Here is an 8,014-nt window from a genome sequence, read left to right on the forward strand (position 1 = left end):
CGGTCAACTCAGGGACCCGATTCTTCAATTATAAACATTATTTTTCGGTAGTGTTTATGGCTGTTGCTGACAGTAACTACCGGTTTATAATGGTTGATATCGGGTCCTATGGAAGCACTGCTGATGCTCGCATCTTTAGTGCTTCCAGAATGGGTGAGCGGCTTTGTACCAACCAGCTTGCCCTTCCCGAGCCCAGAAGACTGCCCGGATATGCAAGTCCGCCTGCTCCATTTGTCATTGTTGCTGATGAAGGGTTTGCATTGACTCCCCATGTTATGCAGCCCTTCCCCAGACGCGGTTTGGATGACAGGAGGCACATTTTCAACTACCGGTTGACTCGTGCCCGTCGGTATGTTGAGTGCGCCTTTGGAATACTCTCTAGCAAGTGGAGGGTGTTTTTGTCGTCCATCCATACAGATGGATCCGGAGAATGCTACCCTGGTGACTAAAGCTTGTGGTGTTCTACACAACTTCACCAGGATTCACGAGGCTTCCTCTTCTGTTGACATGGAAGAATTTCCTACGTCATCAGGTTTGGATCTGACCCTGCATAGACTACCTGGGACTGCAGGTATTGCAGTTCGGGAACTCTATGCAGACTTCTTTTCCAGCCCAGAGGGGTCCGTGCCATGGCAGATGGACGCTATTCGTGGCAGGTTTTGATTTCTTCTGAGCTTTTTAGTTTATTTTTCTCAGATTACATACATTTTATGTTATAGTTGAGTGTAGGGACTCACAAGAGAATGAGGACCCTTGACGTGGGCTGAGGTTTAAGTACCATACTACAAAAAAAATGTGAAGATGGCTTTTTGGTTTTAAAAAGTTTTGATTACTATAATTAAAAAATAGCTATTTGCTATACGGTCCCATAAACCTTCTAATACCTCATTGACATGTCTACTGCAAAATTGAATAAAGAAAAAAGATACAATTGTGCGTTTTTTTTTTTTTTTGTTTTTTTTTTGTTTTTTTTTTTACAAATACATGTGTTGAAATGTTAATTTTGGGATGGAAAAAGCAAGAACATAAGGCATCTGTTTTTTCTGCAAAAAATTTACTTGAAACCTAGCCCAACAATTTTTAAAAAACATATGTCAATAACATTTATAAAATAACATATAAAAGTTTATTTAAGTTCAACAGATCCCTTGAGACAGATCCAGCACCATATGAGGATCCTGGCCGAACCTGGGCAGGATCCTGGGCCCCTGTGGGATATTTTGCTGGATAATTTTGTTGACCAAAAAGGGGGTTTGAATCCTGTGATGAAGGGATATTTGGCTGGGTGTAATATGGCGCATGATGGGTTGGTGCCCTAGGTGGTAAGCTGCCTTGGAGTGGAATTTGGCCCAAGACCACTTGCCGCCTCACGCGATCAATGAGGGAATGTATGTCCCCCTGATATGGGTGTCCATACATTTCAAGGACTAAAGTGAGTGAAGCCACACATGTTGCTTGTTTATCCTGCAGCACTTGTTGGAGTAAAGGTGCCAGCCCCCTCATTAACACCTCCTCACCCCCCTTCAGTCCTCTTCTGGGCTAGGTACTGAATGACTTAGGAGTCAATCAGTTCTTTAGTAGGTAGCCCAGAAGAAGCCTGAGGGGCACCCCTCCTTCGCCTACTCTGTGGCCTTTGGGTCTTATCCGGGTTGACTTCGCCAGGCTGAGAAAGTCCCCTTTGCACACCTTCAGCCTGATTTGTGGGACTCAATTCTGCTGAAAACACGGCAGGGGTCTCTGCACCTCCTGGATCGGATTGTGGAGATGGCTGTGGTTCTGGGTCCTCCAGACTGTCCACAGTACTGTTTGGGAAAAGAGGAAAAAAAAATAATTAACCCAAACTAAGTTTAAATAACAAATTCAATCATGGCAAATATAGTGCTGTCTGTCCCCAATAAAGGGGAGCCTACACAGATCACACAAGGGCTTGCAATATCAATGTTTTGGATTAAAACCTTGGGAACCACACAATATAATGAAAACAATTGTCGGACTATTGCTGTGTATAGTCTTCAAACTGCAACCATAAACTCTGCACATTGCAGGGTGTTTGGAGCTGTCCAACATGAACACATTCTGGAGCTAACCAAGTTCTGAAATTACGCCCATGTATATAAAGGGAGAGGGCAAATCACATTTTATATAATGGGACAATCCTGTGGATAGAGAAACCCCATCATATATTGCAGGCCAAAGGAAAGGTCTGCAATATTGTCATACTGGCCAATGACAAAGATTTCTCAACATGAATTTCTTTGAAATAATAACTTACGGCCTAAGATCCATCACGGGCCGAAGAAAGCGTAATTGCTCCGTGTATATATACGGTATTTTCCTTGGAGCACCATCTCTGTGACTTCCTGACGGAACTGATCCCTACAAAACTATTTGGTTTTTGTTTTTTTCACTGGGAAAACAGAAAAAATTACAATATAACTATCATATCCATTAACTGCAATAATACAGTAAAAGTAACAGCAAAAGATGGCAACAACAAAATGTATATTAAAAATGCCTAACGGGAAAAATGGCCATCACATTGCACAGTAGGACATGGATCCTGAAAACAGCCCTGAGCCTACAGATCAGTCACATAGGTCCATGGGCCGCCCACATTAAGTAAACGGTAGAGGCATGGCCCAGTGGGAGTTAGCTCAGTATTTTCAGCTACAATGCGTTTATACATTATTTAGCAGGGATTACTCTTGGTGTCGCTTAGGCTACTTTCACACTTGCGTTCGGAGCGGATCCGTCTGATGTTTCATCAGACGGATCCGCTCCGATAATGCAGACGTTCGCATCCGTTCAGAACGGATGCGTCTGCATTAAAACTTAGAAAATTTTCTAAGTGTGAAAGTTGTCTGAGCGGATCCGTTCAGACTTTACATTGAAAGTCAATGGGGAACGGATCCGCTTGAAAATTGAGCCATATGGTGTCATCTTCAAGCGGATCCGTCCCCATTGACTTACATTGTAAGTCTGGACGGATCCGCTCGCCTCCGCACGGCCAGGCGGACACCCGAACGCTGCAAGCAGCGTTCAGGTGTCCGCTCACTGAGCGGAGCGGAGGCTGAACGCTGGCAGGCGGATGCATTCTCAGTGGATCCACCTCCACTGAGAATGCATTGGGGCCAGACGGATGCGTTCGGGGCCGCTCGTGAGCCCCTTCAAACGGTGCGCACGAGCGGACACCCGAACGCTAGTGTGAAAGTAGCCTTACACTGTCACCTCCCCAAGCCAAACTCCACCACAGAAATATCATGTCCTGTCCAACATGCCGTGGCAGGTGTGGGCAGCAGCAGCGTTTGTAAAAGTACATGATCAGCAAGCGCACCACTAAATACACACCAGCCCAATGTTGAACTGTACATTGTGTTACTGATGTGGAGCACTGGATACTAATGTAAGAGAATTGCATTAATTTGGCAAAAAGGTTAGCACTCGCCCTTTCTTTCAAAATTTTTTTGAATTTTTTTTTAGTAAGGGCCCACATGTGACCAAAACTGTAAGGCCCCTTGCAGCCGAGCGATCCTCCCGCAAGGAATCACCATTGCAGCACCCAACCTGACTTAACAGCAAATGATGGTAATCACAAAGCATTTTAAATTGATTTTGATGATGCGAGGAAACCCATACAGTTCGGGAATGTAGTGGATAACAGTACCATAATGCAGCCAATGTTATCCAATACATTCAAGAAACTTAAGTGTTAACTTTGCAAGGAAAACAAAAATTCTATAATGCTATCTGAATCCCAACAGTGCTGGGAGGTCAGGCCGGGTGCTGCAATGCGGAGTCCCTACGGGAGGAACGCTCATCCGCAAGGTAACTAAAGGGCGTAAGCTATGTATACATTATACTGTACTGTGTGCGGGAGCAAAGTAGGTAACATGCCTTTATAAACATGGTGGTGATGGGGAAATTGGAATACAAAATCTGTTACCACACATGCATGGGCCAGCCAACAATTAAACGTGTCCACAAAAGGGACACAAATCTGACCTCATATAACTACTACCAAATTCATTAGGGACAAGACACAAAACGACCTCACTTGAACTAACCTAAATCCACACGACCTCTGCTGTTGGAACGTGCCCATTCCGAAGGCCTCATGTGCCTGGCCACTTCTTCCCACGACCCATCTTTTTTCAGCCGGTCATGGTATAGATTTGTCCTGGTGTCCCACATCTCTGGGCGTTCCTGGACCAAGCTGATTAATTTATCGACGTCCCAACGGGCCATTATAGATAATTTCTTCTCAGCAAAAATAACTGTGTCCTGGGAACTCAAATCTGCACAGAACTAGTGCCAACTTCCTGTTTTTTTTTTTTAACATCAAAACTTAAACTCCTTGGACACAGGTTGCTGGCCAACGGATCCGCAGAAACAGCGGATGCGGATGGCATACGGATGCCTTTCGATGTGCATCCGCAGTTTCTGCGGACCCATCGACTTCAATGGTTCCGTAAACCGTATTTTGCGGCCAAGAATAGGACATGTTCTATTTTTTATGCGGAACACGGAACGGAGAAACGGATGCAGACTGCACACGGAGTGCTGTCCGCATCTTTTGCGGCCCCATTGAAGTGAATTGAATGTGCGGCTCGGACGCGGACCAAAACAACAGTCGTGTGCATGAGGCCCAACACTGTACCAGTAACGTGTATGAGATTTGACAAAATCGTATGTACACTTTGCAGACCAGATTTTAAAATTGGCAGCATGTGAATTGTTTGTGCTATTCTGCACTTTCTGTAGAGTGATTTACCCATAGACTTCAAAGGGTTATTAACCTAAACAAAAAATCCGCACCAAAAAAACCCATCAAAACTGCAATAGTTTGATTTTTGTACAGATTTTCTGCACACAAATCTGTACCATGTGCAGGTACCCTAAAGCCCATTCACGCAAGGTTTTTGGTGCTGTTTTCACATGTTTTCCAATACAAAAAAAGCCTGTAAAAAGCTTCCCATGGGATGCAGAACCTTTTTTACACAAAAAAAAAAACTGCGTGGAATCTGTGCTTATTCTCCCATTGAAATGAATGGGAAGCTGAAAAACCATACCAAAAACAGTGCAGAAAATCAGCGGGGATTCTGCGCTGATTTTAGTTTTTAATATTTTTTTTTTTTTTAGGCTACTTTCACACTGGCGTTTTGGTTTCCGTTTGTGAGATCCGTTCAGGGCTCTCACAAGCGGTCCAAAATGGATCAGTTTTGCCCTAATGCGTTCTGAATGGAAAAGGATCCGCTCAGAATACATCAGTTTGCCTCCGTTCTGTCTCCATTCCGCTCTGGAGGCGGACACCAAACACTGCTTGCAGTGTTTTGGTGTCTGCCTGACGATGCGGAGGCAAATGGATCCATCCTGACACACAATGTAAGTCAATGGGGAAGGATCCATTTTCTCTGACACTATATGGCATAATAGAAAACGGATCCGCCCCCCCACTGACTTTCAATGGTGTTCAAGACGGATCCATTTTGGCAATGTTAAAGATAATACAATCCGGATCCGTTCTGAACGGATGCATGCATGTATTATCGGTGCGGATCCGTCTGTGCAGATCCATGACTGATCCGCACCAAACACGAGTGTGAAAGTAGCCTTAGGCCTCCTGCACATGATCGTATGGCTTTTTCAGTGTTTCGCGGTCCGTTTTTCAAGGATGTGTTCAGTTTTTTGTTTCAGTTACGTTTTTCTGTATGGCATATACAGTAACTACATAGAAAAAATTGGGCTGGGCATAACATTTTCAATAGATGGTTCTGCAAAAACAGAACGGATACGGAAGACATACGGATGCATTTCCGTATGTGTTCCGTTTTTTTTTTGGGGACCTATTGACTTTAATGGAGCCACAGAACGTGATTTGCGGGCAATAATAGGACATGTTCTATCTTTCAACGGAACGGAAATACGGAAACGGAATGCATACGGAGTACATTCAGTTTTTTTTTGCGGAACCATTGAAATGAATGGTTTTGTATACGGAACGCAAAAAACGGCCGTGTGCAGGAGGCCTTATAGTGTGTTTTCTTAATCCGTCATTTGAACATACCCTTTTCTTCCGCTCATGGAGTGTTGGACTACCTGCACATTTGGCAGATTACACGTTTCTGTGCAGAGTTTTATGGGGGGGGAAATGCACCTTATCACAGTACCAGCGAAGTACCGTAGCTTGCCATGCGGATTTTGAAATCTGCAGCATATATACTGCTCAAAAAAATAAAGGGAACACTTAAACAAGACAATGTAACTCCAAGTCAATCACACTTCTGTGAAATCAAACTGTCCACTTAGGAAGCAACACTGAGTGACAATCAATTTCACATGCTGTTGTGCAAATGGGATAGACAACAGGTGGAAATTATAGGCAAATAGCAAAACACCCCCAATAAAGGAGTGGTTCTGCAGGTGGTGACCACTTCTCAGTTCCTATGCTTCCTGGCTGATGTTATGGTCACTTTTGAATGCTGGCGGTGCTTTCACTCTAGTGGTAGCATGAGACGGAGTCTACAACCCACACAAGTGGCTCAGGTAGTGCAGCTTATCCAGGATGGCACATCAATGCGAGCTGTGGCAAGAAGGTTTGCTGTGTCTGTCAGCGTAGTGTCCAGAGCATGGAGGCGCTACCAGGAGACAGGCCAGTACATCGGGAGACGTGGAGGAGGCCGTAGGAGGGCAACAACCCAGCAGCAGGACCGCTACCTCCGCCTTTGTGCAAGGAGGAACAGGAGGAGTACTGCCAGAGCCCTGCAAAATGACCTCCAGCAGGCCACAAATGTGCATGTGTCTGCTCAAACGGTCAGAAACAGACTCCATGAGGGTGATATGAGGGCCCGACGTCCACAGGTGGGGGTTGTGCTTACAGCCCAACACCGTGCAGGACGTTTGGCATTTGCCAGAGAACACCAAGATTGGCAAATTCGCCACTGGTGCCCTGTGCTCTTCACAGATGAAAGCAGGTTCACACTGAGCACATGTGACAGAGTCTGGAGACGCCGTGGAGAACGTTCTGCTGCCTGCAACATCCTCCAGCATGACCAGTTTGGCATTGGGTCAGTAATGGTGTGGGGTGGCATTTCTTTGGAGGGCCGCACAGCCCTCCATGTGCTCGCCAGAGGTAGCCTGACTGCCATTAGGTACCGAGATGAGATCCTCAGACCCCTTGTGAGACCATATGCTGGTGCGGTTGGCTCTGGGTTCCTCCTAATGCAAGACAATGCTAGACCTCATGTGGCTGGAGTGTGTCAGCAGTTCCTGCAAGACGAAGGCATTGATGCTATGGACTGGCCCACCCGTTCCCCAGACCTGAATCCAATTGAGCACATCTGGGACATCATGTCTCACTCTATCCACCAACGTCACGTTGCACCACAGACTGTCCAGGAGTTGGCAGATGCTTTAGTCCAGGTCTGGGAGGAGATCCCTCAGGAGACCGTCCGCATGCACAGGCGTTGTAGGGAGGTCATACAGGCACGTGGAGGCCACACACACTACTGAGCCTCATTTTGACTTGTTTTAAGGACATTACATCAAAGTTGGATCAGCCTGTAGTGTGTTTTTCCACTTTAATTTTGAGTGTGACTCCAAATCCAGACCTCCATGGGTTGAAAAATTTGATTTCCATTTTTTAATTTTTGTGTGATTTTGTTGTCAGCACATTCAACTATGTAAATAACAAAGTATTTCAGAAGAATATTTAATTAATTCAGATCTAGGATGTGTTATTTTTGTGTTCCCTTTATTTATTTTTTGAGCAGTGTATATACCTGAGGAAGTTTCTTTACCAAGGATAAAGCCACCAATAGCACATATGGGCCTTGGGATTAAGACAGACAGGAGTTCTGAGGAATAGTGCACAGGAATTCTGAGGAAAAGGTGCAGCCTGATCTGTGAGTGTATTTAACCCTCTGAGTAACTTGCAAGAACATTGTTGCCTGCCATCATTGTATAAGCCTGCTTAAAGGGTTTCTACCACTTCGTTTTCACATAATTAGCTTTCAGA

The sequence above is a fragment of the Bufo bufo genome, chromosome 2, assembly GCF_905171765.1.
Source record: "Bufo bufo chromosome 2, aBufBuf1.1, whole genome shotgun sequence".
In the NCBI taxonomy this organism is placed as follows: domain Eukaryota; kingdom Metazoa; phylum Chordata; class Amphibia; order Anura; family Bufonidae; genus Bufo; species Bufo bufo.